Genomic DNA, 17881 nt, shown 5'->3' on the forward strand with positions numbered 1-17881 from the left:
TCCTCTCATAAGCCAAGCATGGTAGTGGGACTGACATGGTTTGGGGATGCATGAATGCTGTCAACATTGGCAATCTGAAATACACCTAAAAGAAACATGCATGTCAACATGCACTGTGACTACTGAAGCAGATCATGATATTCTCCATAGGATTGCAGTCAAATCTCACACCAATCTATTTAAGCCAGTTGCAGACTCAAAATTTAAAAGTTCAATGCAAAGAAAGGTTGAAACGCACACTGATGACCTCCCTTGTCATCCCTTTTCATTTTGTTTCATTTCGAGACGATTCGAGCCAACATAGCCCCTTCTCTACCGGATTTTAATCTGGGGGTGTACTCACTTTTGTGAGTACATGTTCAAACATTAATGGCTGTATTTTGTTTTTTTCTGAGTGAACAAGAAATTTAAGCGGTTAAATATGTTGGTAAAAGGTCACTAATCATTGTGTCAAAGTTACATTTCTGTAATGCTTTCCTATGAAAAGATATACTCAAAAATCTGCAAAACTGTGAGGGGTGTATTCACTTTCGTGATATACTGTAGTTCACACAGTGCTTACACACACCACATACATTCACCATCACAATAACTTTACATTTACATCCGTGTCTGTTCACCTTTTCCACCATCCCCATTATCCCAGCTGTACACCACACCCATTATTCATATGCCATGTATAAACACCATCACAGATCTGTGGTCAGTCACTTACATTGAGTTTTGAATGCTGTTGAAGGCATTCTCATCAAGGTCCTCTTGGACGCTGATGGTCGGAAATGAAATGCTACAACAAGGCCCAAAATAAATTCAGTATATGAATTCCATACCAGAATGTGAAATAATGTGTAAAGTGTGTTATGTGTTAAGTGTTCAATAAAAAAACCTTTACCTTTCTTCTAAAACATGCATGGCGTCGTCATGAGAACCCTGGGGATCTTCAGAGAAGTCCTCTTCTCTATATAAAAGCAAATGTTTGCTATACCATTAGTGGATTCTTGGCATGCAAGTTGCACTTTTTCCATCAGGTGACTTGTTGAAAATGAACAGTGCACAAATATGACATTTACTACAACCTACCTATCAGACAGGGAATCTCCTACGATTGTTGAGAGGGCCACAGGCACGCGGGGAGGGGGTATCATCCGCTTGGACGGTGTCGAGGTCACAGGCGGAGTACAACCCTGGTAACTGCAACAAAACATGCTATGACATGGTCTGGCGTTTTGTCTATGAAACACACACACACACACACACTGTTGCTTTCTACAGGATTGCACAGCGAGACATACCAGTAGATGTAGCCTTTGAAAGTGGACATGAAAGCATCGAAGGAGTCCGCCGACCTATGCGGCTGGTTCGTCAGTACCGTGAAAGAGCACATGTCACATACTGTGCGCGGACATTATACGTTGGCGCCATGTAGAATGGGCGGGCATACCTCCTGCCAACCAAGCAGCCAAACTTCCAAACTATTGTCCATTTTCGGGGAAGCGCGTAAAACGATTTTCAAGTTCTAGGTGTAAAACTAGACAGATAATGATGCACCTGCGAAACGTGTCGCTTCAAAACAAGGCACAATGGCTGGAACTACAGCCAATTCCGTGTAGGCTATGCAGCAACAATGTCATTCTCAGATTGAAAATCAAACCCCTTAGGCTAGAACTAGGTATCTCATTTGTGGTAGTAGTAGAAAACGAACACTTATCGACGTGCAAATCCATAGAGCACAATAAGATGACCGACGGACCGCACAGTGTAGAGATGACTAAAAAAGCACACGCAGTTGGTAGCAATATTTTATCCACATTAGCACTAGCCTACACATTAGCCACAACAACTAGCTCAGCCAAAGCGTTTAGGCGCTAGTTTTAGGCAATATTCCCGCTCACCCACATGCATTTACGGTACATCAGGCAGATGATAGAAACGGGTGGAACTTTACTTACCTGTCTAGAAGAAATGTGGCCAATTCGTAGTCGAATTTGAAGCCTTTATTCTCTTTCAGAACCCGCCACCTTTCAAAGGCAATGCCAATGTTCACCCGCGTTGCCCCTCTTGCCTTGTCGGACTCCTTTTTACGGGCCTTGACGGTTGATTCGTCCAATTTCTTTTTTTTTGGCCGTTTTTGCCGTGTAGGCGGTGGTTGCCAACGGCGGTATTGGCCATTTCTCTCCTTTTCCTTCCATTTTGCGACTTTACTTCTCAATATCTGGCTGCGACTTCACTTCTCAATTCCTGACTGCGACTTCTCTGGATGGGTGCTCTCAAAGAACAGATTCCGTGCACGAGTCAGCGTGGTTACGAGCCTGCCTTGTAACGCGCGTGCACAATGGAATGATTGACAGGCAGCAGATCCCAACTGGAAACCTGATTGGTTACCTTTTTCCGGACCGGTCTGAAACTTTGCAGGGCCTGGGCGGGACGTATAGGTGACCTAGAGAGCTCGGTTTTTTTTGTTATGGGGTATTTTATATTCTACTTTCAGAATCCCAGGACAGTTACTGGCAATATGCTTTTAAAAATCCTGCAGACTGCAGCTTTAAATAACGCACTTATTAGTGACGTTCCACCGAACGGATTTATAATACAGCAACATCTGTGAGGACGAAATTAGGTCACTCTCAAGTTGACCAAATGCATTGGTTTCAGTCCCAATAAAGTGCTTCCCATTTTCCATATTTTCATCCCAATGCTTTGTTTTTCCAAGCGAATGCACGCAAAACAGTTAAGACGTAATTTCATGAAATGTCTTTGTATGACCAGCGCATGTATATAAATAAATGACAATTAGCCGACTTGGCTTGACCCACGGTCGGCTGTCAATTAAGGAAGTTGATATCGGACTTCACATCGAAGTTGGCTATATTTATCTTCAAATCTTCACTTCACACATTGTTTGGGTCAGTCAATATAGCCTAATTTAATTAACATTTCATCCGTTCATGCGTTTTCCCGGATAGACTTCACTGTTAGCTCTGGCTGAAACAGCAAGCTGAGCGTGGGTAAATGGTGATGAACACCAGCTAAATTTTGGCTAACAAATCAATGGATAACTGGAATTAGGACAGCTGGGTGGCTGTCCTAAAGTTAGGACCAATTATTTAGGATTTTTCGAAGTTAGGATGCTTCTGTAATACCCCTTTCTTAACTTAAGATAGGATGCGCAAAACAACTTAGGAAACGCTTTTCTGTAATACGCTTTTCCTAAATTCGGTCCTAAAGTCACGTTGCCGCGGTAACTAAACAGATAAGATAAGATTTTCAAGATAGGAAGTTTCTGTAATACGCCCCCTGGACAATAAACTGAACTGGTCTGCAAAGTCGCAAGCACTGTACAAGAAAGGCCAGAACAGGCTCTACTTTCTGGGGAAACTGAGATCCTTCCATGTATGCAACAGACTCCTGCAGATGATCCATCAGCCTGTTATGGCCAGTGTCCTCTCCTACAGTATGCTGTGGCATGCTGCAATGGTAACATTGCCTTGACAGGCTGGTGAGGAAAGCGGAGTCTGTTGTAGGCAGAGAAGCGGACCCAGATAGCAAGCTGACATTGAATAGATATTGATTTTCCATCTGAATCATCAGAATGGTCGACATTGAAATATTGATGCAAAATAGATGTTGAATCACCATTGTTAAACCGATGTAACCCGACCTAAAATAAAGTTGACAGCAAGGATATTGAAACAACATTGATTCAAGGTCGTCCTTATTATGATTGATGTATCATTGATATTTGGTAATCACGTATGATCGAAAGGCCATCGATATATAGTTTACCGGGAAAGATTGAAGTTATCGGTCGTTGCTGAACGGGACACAAAGAGTGGCGCACGCTCGGATCCATGAACAATTAGGCCTATAGGTAAGCACTCTTTCATACTTTTACACAGTAAGTGTCCCGCGATCCATAAACGGCCACAGTTTTCCTATTGAGAGCGCCTGGTGCGGTCACGGCCGATTTCCTCGGCAACACAAGCTGAATGAAACAGGCTAGCCGGCTAACAAGCTTTACTGCAGCCATTCTGTGAACTGCAGCTACAAGTAGCAGTAGGCTACGTGTACTGGTGTCAGTTGCTGGAACACACTTAAAACGTAAAAACTTGTGTGTATGTGCTTTAGACCTTCCACGACCACAACGAGAGCTCCAGCTCTGACTTTCCTGGCCCATCACAATCATAACGACCTAACAGCCCAGTAGGACCGATGGCCAGAGATGGAGGAGGAGGGAGACAGACGCAGCAGAGGTCGGGGACCTTAGGAAGACTCCAACAGAACGCCCAATGGTAAGGATACGGTACATTCATCCCACAATACCATATTTCCTGCTGTATTCCTCCAGATGTGTAAGTATTGTAATGGATGTTATCACAACAGATGTAGGCCTACTCTAGCCTATATCGCAACGTAGCCTACACATGCTGTGATAACACCCATTACAATATTTCAGAAATTGCACGATATGGGATTTGAAAAGTTTTATGGACCGATGTGTGTTGTTAGGATTCATTTTAATTAAAACTATATTTTGTGTGTTTCAGATGCCCTCGCTCAACAGCCTGGTGGGAATCGGATGGATGATCTTGTTTTTACACAAGCTGTGCATGGCTGCGCTATGCGCCGGACAGAGCTGGAGGTGCCAGTCGCGGTGACAGTAATTAAAATAATTCAAATAATAAACATCTTTCTTAATAAACATCTTGTGTTTCATATTTATTATTTTATATTATTAAAATGTGGATCCTGGCTGTAGATAAAGCAGGATATATGAGCCAGATAATTCTGGTAGCCTTTCTATTGAAATAACATTGAAAGCTCATTGATTTTTAGTTACGTCGAAATTTCAATGTTGTTTCAATATAGGCACGTATCGAAATACAGTTGAAGTTGCGTGGATCCATAGTTACAAAATCAACATAGTTTCAATGTTAGTCGAGGGTGCAAACTGATGCTAAATCAACATCGACATCTGATGTTGTTTCAATGGTTTAGCGTCGGCAATGGAATGCTGATTCTACATCGATTCAATGTAAGCTTGCTATCTGGGGAGGCTCTCACTATCACAGCTGAAAAGAGGACACTAAGCAGACTCGACTCTATAAGTTAATTGACAACTACAACTACAAGCACCCCCTGTACCCTGTCTTTGACAACCAGAGAAGCCTGTTCAGTTACAGATTTTGCGCCATCTCCTGCAGGACAGATAGGCTATGGAGGTCCTTTGTCCCCAGGGCCATCCAGCTATTCAACACCACACAGAAGGTCACATAGAATGAGATCGGCAGAGGTGATTGGATCACATAAACACCTGCACACTTTATTTGTACGTATGCCTCCTGTGCTTCTACCTGGACTATCCTACACTTGGGTGTTACCTACCCCCCACAACAATCAGGAATGCGTGTGTGTGCGTGTGCGTATGTGTCTCTGTGTGTGTGTGTGTGGAGAGGTTGAGCAACACAGTGTGAAACTTGTGATACCCCATCCTTTTTCAATGGATATGATGAATACTTGACCCTGGCTCTTTGACTTGGACTGTGCACAGTGACGTCTGTCACTCCTGGACAATTTTTGGACACTTTGTCTTGGGTTCCTCAGTACCACTCAGCTAAGGCACATGTGATGAATCACTGGAATACTTTTTTGGACACTTCATCGCTTTGTTTTTTTGGCTGCTCTATGCCACTTAGCTAAGACACATGTTACACTGTTACACTGATGTACTTATCACCAACCACAGCCGTGTGCGTGCGTGCGTGCGTGTGTGTGTGCGTGCGTGCGAGAGAGAGAGAGAGAGAGAGAGAGAGAGAGAGAGAGAGAGAGAGAGAGAGAATCTGCCTTGGTTGAATGTATGTGGGCTATGTAAGAGTGAGCTATATGGTTTATATATGTGTAACGATGTGTGTAATGCCTTGTGTGTGTAATGTATTTTGCATTTATATATGTATAAATGCATATATAAATGCATGTACCGCAGCCGCGGTCGAGTGGTAATGAGTGTTGGTCTTTCAAAGGGGGTTGCAGGTTCGAATCCCCCCTGACCTCTCCCTACATCTCCATGGCTGAAGTGCCCTTGAGCAAGGCACCTAACCCCACATTGCTCCAGGGACTGTAACCAATACCCTGAGAAATAATAACTGTACAGTGCCCTCCATAATTATTGGCACCCCTGGTTGAGATGTGTTTTTTAGCCTCCAATTATTTTTTATTTTTTTCTAAATAATATGGGACCTTAATGGAAAAAAAGAGAAAAATCCAACCTTCAATACAAGTGCATTTATTCAGTGGGGAAAAAATCCCGCATAAAGAAATAATTATTTGACATCAAATAATGTGTGTCACACCCCCTTTTGCCAACAAAACAGCACCTAATCTTCTCCTATAATGTTTCACAAGATGGGAAAAGACAGAAAGAGGGATCTTCAGCCATTCCTCTTTGCAGAATCTCTCTAAATCATCCAGAGACCTGGGTCCTCTCCTCTGTACTCTCCTCTTCATCTCACCCCACAGGTTCTCAATGGGGTTGAGGTCAGGGGACTGAGATGGCCATGGGAGGAGCTTGATTTTGTGTATGGTGAACCATTTCTGTGTAGATTTGGCCATATGTTTAGGGTCATTGTCTTGCTGAAAGACCCAGTGACGACCCAGCTTCAGCTTTCGGGCAGAGGGCAACAGATTTTTATTTAAAATGTCCTGGTATTTCAAAGCATTCATGATGCCATGCACCCTAACAAGGTTCCCAGGGCCTTTGGAAGCGAAACAGCCCCACAGCATCACTGACCCACCCCCATACTTCACAGTGGGTATGAGGTGCTTTTCAGCATGCGCATCTTTCGTGGTATGCCAGACCCACTTAGAGTGTTTGTTGCCAAAAAGCTCAATCTTGGTCTCATCTGACCAAAGCACACGGTCCCAGTTGAAGCCCCAATACCGCTTGGCGAACTCCAGACGCTTGCGTTTATGATTGTGAGTGAGGAAAGGTTTTCTCCGTGCCTGTTACCTGTTACCTATCCACTTCGTGCCTTGTGGCACATAAGGCCTTCACAGAACACCTCCACTTCTCCCGGTCAGCTGCCGCAGTCCTCGCTTCAGCCCATGATGTCCATCCTAGTTCTTTTCTTTCTTTCTCCACAGTACGTCTCCAGGTGGTCTTCGGCCTTCCTTTTCTTCTTTTCCCTTCTGGTGCCCAGGTCATTGCTATATTGCAGTCATTGTTGTGGTCTTGTCGTAGTATGTGTCCAATCATTTTCCATCTACGGAGTTTCACTTCTTCACTCAGAGGCTTCATCTCAGCTCTTTCTAGTAGGTCTTCAGTTTTGACATGATCTTGCCAACGTACACGGAGTATTCTGCGTAGGCATCTATTATGGAACACATCGACTGCTTTGTTGTCTCCTTTGTTCATTTTCCATGTCTCACTTCCATATAGCAATACTGGCACCACTAGTGTCTTGTAGAGTCTCAATTTTGTTCTCCTTGTGATGCTGTTGGAGCTCCAGATCTTCTTGAGTCTGACGAAGGCACCTCTCGCTTTTGATAGTCTGTTCTTTAGGTCTTTCATCCCTCCTCCCTCTTTACAAACTGTGGCTCCCAAGTATGTGAACTGTTCCACCTCTTCAATGTCTTTTCCATCTATCTGAATTATTTCCTGGTTGTTTGCGTTAATTCTCATTGTTTTTGTTTTTTGTGTGTTGATCTTAAGACCTACTCGCCTGGCCTCTTCATTCAATCGTGTTGTTTTATTCTGAATTTGTTGTTTTGTGGAGGATAGTAATGCTATGTCATCTGCAAAGTCCAAGTCGTCTAGTTTTGATGTTAGCTTCCATCTGATTCCATTCTCTCCCTGTCTAACCGTTCTTCTCATGACCCAATCCATGACAATCAAGAATAAAAATCCTGACATATTGCAGCCTTGTTTGACACCAGTTTTAATGTCAAACCATTCACATATTTCTCCCTGGTCTTCCACTGCGCACTGGAAGTCTTCATAGAATGTTTTGACCATCCTCACAATCTTCTCTGGGATTCCGTACTTTTCCATGATTATCCACAGACTCTTGTGATGGACAGAGTCGAAAGCCTTCTCGAAGTCTACAAAATTCATATACAGTGTTGCTTGCCACTCATTAACCTGTTCTATGATGTTCCGTAGTATGAAGACTTGCTCTGTTGTTCCCCTTCCTTCTCTGTAACCTGCTTGTTCTTTTCTTAGTCTGCAGTCAACTCCATGTCTTATACGGTCTACAATAATCCTGCCAAGTATCTTTCCCACAACAGATAGTAGGGTTATGCCTCTTGAGTTCTTGCATTCTTTGAGGTTTCCTTTCTTTGCTAGTTTGATGATAAGCCCTTTCTTCCAGTTTGTTGGGATCTTTTCATGTTTCCATACCTTCCCTAGAAGTTGGTGCACTTTTTTCGCTGAGAACTCTACATCAGCTTTCAATAGCTCAGCTGTGATACAGTCGATTCCTGGTGCTTTACAATTCTGCAGTTTCTTTATTGCATCTTTGACTTCAACAATTGAAGGTTCATTTACTGTGATCTCCTCGATTCTGTTATTGAAATCACATTCATCATCTTCTATTATTGGGTATTCTGGTTCTTCTGCATTAAACACGTCCTTGAAGTGTTCTGTCCATCTTAACTTAATTGCGTCTCTTCCACTGATGAGGTTACCATTTTTGTCTAGTACTGCTGTGCTCTGTCTGGGTCTCTCGTTGCATAATGTCTTTGTGAGTCCATATAGGGTCTTCATGTGTTGTTTTCTTGCAGCGTCTTCAGCTTCACTAGCGATGTTCTCCAACCATTTTCTTTTGTCTGCTTTTATACTTCTCTTCACCTCCTTGTTCTTCTCTGCATACTTCACCTTTAACTGCTTCTTGATTCTTTCCGAATGTGTGTTTAGGATTTCCTTATTTAGTCTTTCTCTTTGTTCGACAAGGCTCCAAGATTCTTCACTGATCCATGGCTTTTTCTTTTTCCGTGGTCTTCCAAGGACTTCTTCAGCTACTTCTTTAAATGCCTTCTCCATTACTTGGGCTTCACATTCCACCTCTTCATCTCCTACTGCTTTCGCTTCCTTTTCTAGTGCCTGGAACCTGTTTCGCAAACTGATGGAAAAGGTCTTTAAGATGGTTTTATCTTTCAGCTTTGCTGTTTCATACTTGACTCTGGAGTTCTTCTTTTCCTTTTGATGTTTCTTCAGTCGTAGCTTGATTGTTGTGCATATGAGGTAGTGGTCACTTCCGATGTCCGCAGATCTGTGTACTCTTGTATCTTTGACTGAATTCCTAAATCGTTTGTTGACTAATGTATGATCTATCTGATTCCTGGTCTTCCCGTCTGGGGATATCCAGGTTGCTTTATGTATGTCTTTATGTGGGAACAAAGTTCCTGTTATTACAAGCTCATTCATGTCGCACATCTCACACAGCCTTTCTCCGTTGTTATTCTGCTGTCCGAGACCGTGCTTGCCCATGACCCTGTCATAATCTTTGTTTTCCTGTCCTACTTTAGCGTTCATATCTCCTGTTACAATCAACATGTCATGTTTATTTCTGCTGTCGAGTACATCCTGCAGTCTCGCATAAAATTCATCTTTTTCTTGTTCTTCGGCATCTTCAGTGGGTGCGTAGATATGTATGATGGTCATCTTGATGTGTTGGGAGTGGTATCTGGCTTGAATGATTCTCTCATTGACTGGAGTCCAATCAATCAGAGCTCTTACTGCTGTTTTTGACATCCGTATGCCTACTCCTTGTCTATGGTTGTCGTTGTCTCTTCCTAAGTACGTAGATGATTGTTTCTCCTTTTGCTAGTTCTGCTTTTCCTTGTCCTGTCCAGTGTGTTTCACTGATGCCCATGATGTCGATTCCTCTGTTCTTCATTTCCCTTGCTACTAGTGAAATGTTGCCGCTTGCGTAGAGTGTTCGTACATTCCAGTTTCCAATCTTCAAGGTGCTTTTCGGGTGCAGCAGTGGCCTATTCAGCCCAAGGATGTCCTGTCGGCTTTGACCCCTGAGCGTCATGGTGTCTCTCCTATCGTGAGGACTGGCTTCAGCATTCCCCGGATATGGTGCTCTGTTTCTGGTTTCTGTAATAATTTGTTTTTTCCGAGTGCGGGTTATCAGCCCACAGCCCAACCCCCAACCTGGAGGGCCAGTGGGATCCCTCTTTGTCTGGTCTCTACCCTTCGACCTGTTCGGCTTGGGTGGCCCTACCCGACATAGCTCTGGGGGTCACGGAGACACGCAAACCACCCCACCACGTTAAGGTGGAGATCCCATTGGGGTGGGGTTTCTCCGTGCATGCCTCCCAAACAGCTTGTTGGCGTGTAGACAGCGCCTGATGGTTGATTTGGAGACTTTGTGACCCCAGGATGCTACCATTTGTTGTAATTCTGTAACAGTGAGCTTTGGAGATCTTTTGATTTCTCTTACCATCCTCCTCACTGTGCGTGGTGGCAAAATAAACTTGGGTCCTCGTCCAGGCTTGTTTACCACTGTTCCAGTTGTTTTGAACTTCTTAATTATTCCTCTCACAGTGGATATGGGCAGCTGCAGTTGAGTGGCAATCTTCTTGTAGCCTCTGCCTGACCTGTGAAGGTCGACGCACATCTGCCTCACTTGTATGCTGTGTTCCTTTGTCTTTCCCATGTTTAAGAGTGGATAAGAGAAATGGCCTCGGTGTCACGTCATATTTATACCCCAGGGAAACAGGAAGTGATGAATTACTAATTAAATGTTCCTACATACTCTGGTAAACTTTGTAAACTACTGTAGAAATGACAGAAATGCTTCAATTATATTTATTTCCTGGGAATTGTTAAGGGTGCCAATAATTGTGGAACAGGTGTTTTAATGAAAAATAATTATTTTTTAGTCAGGGATTTTTTTTTTCTTACAATTCATTTGAGTTGAAGGCTACATTTTCCTACAATTTTCAGTGTGACAGTATTCTTCTGCAATAAACACTGAATTTATTTTAAGGCTTTTAACACATCTCAACCAGGGGTGCCAATAATTATGGAGGGCACTGTAAGTGGCTTTGATTAAAATGAAAGCGTCAGCTAAGTGAAATGTAATGTAATGTAATGTAATATTCTACTTGACACCTTCATTTCCCCCTGGGATTAATACATTATTCTCAACTCTCTAACTCAAACAACACACCATACAAACTTTCAGGTGTGCATCTGGAAGAGGGCCCATGAACATTACTCAGAGATCCCAAGTCCACTTGACCATGGGTTTCACATAAACACATACATAGCCTACTAGGAAGCTTGAACCACTAAGCTTATGGTTTGAGGGTGATCCCAAAAGGACACAGATGAACATGATATGACTGATGAAATCCATAGAAATGTGGATGAAGATGAGGACAAGGAGGATGATAATAATGATGATAATGATGGTTATTAAATGATGATTACAAGTTTTTATTCACATTCTACACTACAGCTGCTCATTTGATTCATTCCTTTTGTGCAATAGTACCATGTGTTGCATTTTTATTATTTTATTTTTATTTATTTTATTAAAGGATCCCCATTAGCTTATGCCGTAGCAGTTCGCTAGTCTTCCTGGGGTCCTATTCCAAATACATGTAACACATCACATTTCAGATTAATAACAATACAGATAAACATGCCTTGCAAAAAAAAATAAAAAGAGTTTTTCAAAGATTCAAGTAAAAGACATACAAGAAGATCTCAGAAGGTCAGCAACAAGTTTAGCAAACTGTTATAAAAAGCAATGCTGCCACATTGCTGAAAGTTCTCCTTCACACATTTAAAACAATAAAAAAACAGACCTTACAACTTAAGATGACACCTATATCAACCATTCAAAAGATACCTTTTTAATTTCCTTTTAAAGGTTTTTTTGCCCGTGTCTTCACGGATATCCAATGGCAATTCGTTCCATGTCTTAATTGCTCTATAAAGCACAGTTCTTTTCATTGAATTCGTTTTTGGATTTGGTAGCACAATGTCACCCTTGCCTGCTTTCCTGGTGGCATATTTGTGAGCCTGCATCCTGTTCACAATCCACCAATAGGTGGTAACATTAGTTACTTTTGATGCTAATCACTTCATACTTTCGTTCCTAGCAAATTTCAAGTCAAGGTCAAGTACTTTAAACATATGGTTTATGTGAAATTGAGGGTCATAGTCCCATGTGAAATGTGTAACGGTGCAACCGACTATGTTTTAAGTTTTTTAAGTTATTTTGAGTTGGGCGCCAGGCAGCACGAACACTGCCGTCGGATTAACCTGTTACCACTCCCACAATGAATAAATAACCAGTGATGACCTTGGAAATAATTCAGTTCCACACAAGAAAGTCTTTTGTTATTTTTAGTGCACTCTTCAAAATAGAATTAAACAATACAATATTATCAAATACAATAAAGTAAACCCCCCAAAAAGAAATTGTCCTTACTGTGTTTGTGAATGAATGTGTGTAATGTGTGCGCGCTTGTGAGAGAGATGGGTCTGAGCGGATGAGAGCTGAGCAGTAGCGAGGTTTGAGAACGGATAGTGGAGCCAGGTGAACGAAGATTGAATTCCTTTTACCGTCCTTGAGTTCTGTAGTCTTCGCCCTGGTCTGGAAGTACAGACAGCAAAGGTTGTAGGCTGGATGAGACCTCCTGGTCTGCGCAAGGCTTTCGTGACAACGTCCGACTCTGTCGATGCGTCCTGGTCACAGTCTTAACAGACGAGGCTCCCTTTTTGCCGTTATGAACATCAACGGTTATTTCAAGGCAATCTTCCAGGTTCAAGCTCCGCGTTGTTCTCTCTCTCGCTCTGCAGTTGTCTTCTTCTCACAAACTCTCAGCCGCCATTATATTTGAACTTGGCCTCTTTATAGGCTACGGGATAATTGGTGACTGCAAGGTGACATGGGAGATGTAGTGCGTAAAACGGTAACGCTGCGCTCTCACGGGAGAGATGACGGAGGCAGTCCGTTACAAATGGTAATGCCTGAAAGTGTCTGAATGCCTGCCACTAGGCTACTATTTTCGGATAGGCTATTGTGAATAACTTTGGACATAGCAGCTGTTGTACTCTAGCTAGAAAGGTCCTCTTAGACTTAAATTGAAGCTCATGAACGTGGGTAGTTTTTTATTTACATTTGAGGGACTAATGCATATCATAACGGAGCTGAAAATGATCAAATTTGAAGACAATTTGTCAGGCGGACAAGCATTTTTTGGGCTTTTTGGGTATATTGAAGATGAAATTTGACAGAAGAAAAGCCCCAAGCCCTGAAACATGTTACAGGTACATTCCCCTATGTGACAGGATGACCTATGTAAATTTACAGGGTTCTAGGACCATTTTTGCAGTTTCAGTAACTTAATATATAAAGCTACATAATTTCGCCTGCTGATTTTCCTTAAAAGTTAGTTTTTTGGGCCCTGAGACCAAACGGGGCCGAGTTGGGAGTTGTCCCTATCAACTCGTTATGGCCCAGGGTATAGACTAACAGGAAATCATAGTGAAAAAAAGTTAGCAAAAAACATCCTGAGGGGTATACCTGGCTCCCGGCCTAGTATAGTGTTCCCTGTGAATCCTTTTGCCCCTCTTTATCCAACCATGCTAATAAAACTTGTTTCTGATTCCCCCAAATGGACCAGTACGCCATGTTTTTTAAGTATGATGGTTAATATATTGCTAAGCTATACAGTGCCGCCAGTTACTATTTGCACCCTTGAAGTTTAAGTACATTATGGGACATATCTCCAGACAACAAATAGTATGGTCAACCATGATTTTTCTATAGATAGCTTGTGGTTGATACTAATATAAAAATAATCAACAGCATTAAATACTAAACTATGAGAGGGAAAAAATTGAAGACGGTAAAGCTCCCTGGATCACTGGTATTGGCACCCTTTACTGGATACCATTGTGGAAGCCTAATTTTACTCAATTATGGTAAATCGCTAATGGGAATCACCTTTGACTACTTGCTTTTGCCCATATAACATGAATTAGGCAAGGAATTATGATATTTGTGTTTAAATAACCACCTGTTACAGCTTGTTTGTCTTTCACCAATGTGAAGACAGAGGAGCTGCCTGAGGACACCACAAATACTATTATTTGCAAAAACAAGACCTCCAAATAATAAAAGGTAATCTCAAAAGACCTTCGTATAACATTTTCAACACTGTGTTGTGTTATTCAGAAATCTGCCAAACATGGAGCTGTAAAGAACATCCTTGGATGTGGGGGGTAGGGGAAGACATTATGATAAAGGTATTTGGAGGTCGGTGCAAATAATGAAAAAAACACAGGCTTTAACATCTACAAACCTGACTGTCAACTTTGAACTGTTTTGGGTAGTTTTTTTCAATAAGCACCCCGTGTTAAACACTACACAAAGTAGTAGTGCAAGCAATGGGTGACAAAATCGCTCACAAGGTGATACAAGCATGAAAATTGCCGCAGGTGTTCATGAGGACATGCTTATCAATATCAGGGGTGGAGGCACTAAAAATTCCATGTTGCATAGCAACGGTTGCCAGGTAAAGCATTTTCCTTAGCAACCAGCATCAATTATGCAGTTTCTAATTAATGTTGTGGTATTAAGGCATCTGCACCCTGAGCCATTGTCTTAAAATCACTGTAGCAATGGTGAGAATGGCTCCATATTACAAGTATGCACCCTTTTCCTTACAGTTGCAATCAGCATCAATGAAAACAGGTTCTGAGTAATTATGTGGTATTGTGATGTCTGAATATTGACCGTGTGTCCTAAAATCACTACATGAAACCTTCAAGAGGTTATACATTAGAAACATGTGTGGCAATGTCCCTTTTGATGTCATTTTGTTTCCATTGAAGTAATAGCAATTATGTGAAAATACAATCTACACTTCAATTTACTTTTTGAAGACATAATGTCTCAATATGGCTTACATGTCTCAGTACACATCAGGCCTGTCTTTATCTTTATAAATGAGCCTAGTAAAGCCATCTGACAATTCATAGGTAAAAAACTGAACATTTTGCAAAGACAAAGAGCATACATGAATACAGTTAGAACAGTGCTGTGTTGTAAATTGTAACCTAGCAAAGTTATTCTTGACCTGTCCTAGTAGCCTTTTATTAATCACTATATACGTATAGTGAGTTGGGTGCTACAATATTGAGATACAAACTGGTTTACAAAAAGTTGGGACACTTGGTATTTTGTAAATTAAAACAAAATATTCTTCAATTCATACAAACATTTGATCCATACATAAGATGGAGAGCTGTGCAAAGAGAGGAAAGCTGAAAGGAAAGCAATCCAAGTTGGTTCCTCTACATCAGGACAGTTTTGACCATGGGGTGGCCAGGTTGGGGGCCATTGAAATCCTGCTACTTGGATATATAACAAGTTCATATTCTGGTTATGGGCATCCTGTGTGGTGTCCCATTGAGAGCAATGGTATTAGAATAGAATAGAATAGAATAGAATAGAATAGAATAGAACAGAAAGCCTTTATTGTCATTATACAAAGTATACTGAGATTTGAGCTTTCCTACAAGGTGCATGGTCCTTTATACTGTAGATGAATACATTCCAGTAAGTGTAAGTTCAGTTTAGTGACAGCTTTGGGGAAGAATATTCATTTCAAACTAGGCTAGTCTATGTGGTGCTGAGCGGTCAGTGTGGTGTCCCATTGATATTACTGTAATATAGCATAAGCATATAGCATAAGCATATCTCATCATGCATGCAAACTTACTCACAATACATTCAGACTATTAGCTGTGGAACTGTGAACAACACTATGGAAACCAATTTCAGTCTTTTGCCATAGCTGATGTTTGTGAATCTGGCAAAATGGTGAGGGTTTTGGGAAGAATGTGTGTGGTCTTTAAACACCTTCATCTATGACTGGGTTACTCTTGAACAATGCTCAAGGAACATTTCACTCCTCATCAGGATTGTACAGGTAGCTGTTAATACCTGCTGGACATTGCTGCCTGTCGCACCTCCTCCGGTGCCCATGGGTCAGCGAGAGAAAATAAGACTTGTGACACAAACATCTTTATTGTATCAATTACTAGACAAACAACTAGACAAAGGAATACACATTCATAATGCATAAGTATCATCTTCAGTTCTTTAGGTAGGGTATAGTGAGGATTCATATATTTCTCTACAGTTGTTAATGTCACACCTCCCTAAGAGATGGTCAAGGTGTGAGTTCTGTGATTCTATCTCAAGGAGGCTTCCAAACAGTTGCGATCCAATGACTCCCACTCACCAAGGCTATCCTGCCACAGCATATCAAGAGGGCAGTTGGCTATTGCTATGCAGGCATGTAGTGTCGTATCAGCAGTTGTCCTCTCTGGCTGAGTGGGGATGGACTGGCTCAGCATGGTGGAAGGTTCTTTGGTCAAATTTGCCTAAAGCCAGTGCAAATTGTCCAGAGTTGCTGACGTGTTCTTGATAGAGCCAATGTCTAGACTATGTGTTTATGCGCATCTCAAATGCACTGACTACACAAAGCTGACTATGAGAAAACAATGCCTTTGGCAGTGAAATTCTGCCAATTGAAAATGTTTAAATTCTGTCTAGCTATAGTCGATAGTAATCGATAGTAGAAATATTATAGCCTAGTGTTATATACAGTGCCCTCCATAATTATTGGCACCCCTGGTTGAGATGTGTTAAAAGCCTTCAAATACATTCAGTGTTTATTGCAGAAGAATACTGTCACACTGAAAATTTTAGGAAAATGTAGCCTTCAACTCAAATGAATTGTAGGAAAATAAAAAAAATCCCTGACTAAAAAATAATTATTTTTCATTAAATCACCTGTTCCACAATTATTGGCACCCTTAACAATTCCCAGGAAATAAATATAATTGAAGCATTTCTGTCATTTCTACAGTAGTTTACAAAGTTTACCAGAGTATGTAGAAACATTTAATTAGTAATTCATCACTTCCTGTTTCCCTGGGGTATAAATATGACGTGACACCGAGGCCATTTCTCTTATCCACTCTTAAACATGGGAAAGACAAAGGAACACAGCATACAAGTGAGGCAGATGTGCGTCGACCTTCACAGGTCAGGCAGAGGCTACAAGAAGATTGCCACTCAACTGCAGCTGCCCATATCCACTGTGAGAGGAATAATTAAGAAGTTCAAAACAACTGGAACAGTGGTAAACAAGCCTGGACGAGGACCCAAGTTTATTTTGCAACCACGCACAGTGAGGAGGATGGTAAGAGAAATCAAAATATCTCCAAAGCTCACTGTTACAGAATTACAACAAATGGTAGCATCCTGGGGTCACAAAGTCTCCAAATCAACCATCAGGCGCTGTCTACACGCCAACAAGCTGTTTGGGAGGCATGCACGGAGAAAACCTTTCCTCACCCACAATCATAAACGCAAACGTCTGGAGTTCGCCCAGCGGTATTGGGGCTTCAACTGGGACCGTGTGCTTTGGTCAGATGAGACCAAGATTGAGTTTTTTGGCAACAAACACTCTAAGTGGGTCTGGCGTGCCACGAAAGATGCGCATGCTGAAAAGCACCTCATACCCACTGTGAAGTATGGGGGTGGGTCAGTGATGCTGTGGGGCTGTTTCGCTTCCAAAGGCCCTGGGAAGCTTGTTAGGGTGCATGGCATCATGAATGCTTTGAAATACCAGGACATTTTAAATCAAAATCTGTTGCCCTCTGCCAAAAAGCTGAAGATGGGTCGTCACTGGGTCTTTCAGCAAGACAATGACACTAAACATATGGCCAAATCTACACAGAAATGGTTAACCAGACACAAAATCAAGCTCCTCCCATGGTCATCTCAGTCCCCAGACCTCAACCCCATTGAGAACCTGTGGGGTGAGCTGAAGAGGAGAGTAC

The sequence above is a fragment of the Engraulis encrasicolus genome, unplaced genomic scaffold (genome assembly GCF_034702125.1).
Source record: "Engraulis encrasicolus isolate BLACKSEA-1 unplaced genomic scaffold, IST_EnEncr_1.0 scaffold_28_np1212, whole genome shotgun sequence".
In the NCBI taxonomy this organism is placed as follows: Eukaryota; Metazoa; Chordata; class Actinopteri; order Clupeiformes; family Engraulidae; genus Engraulis; species Engraulis encrasicolus.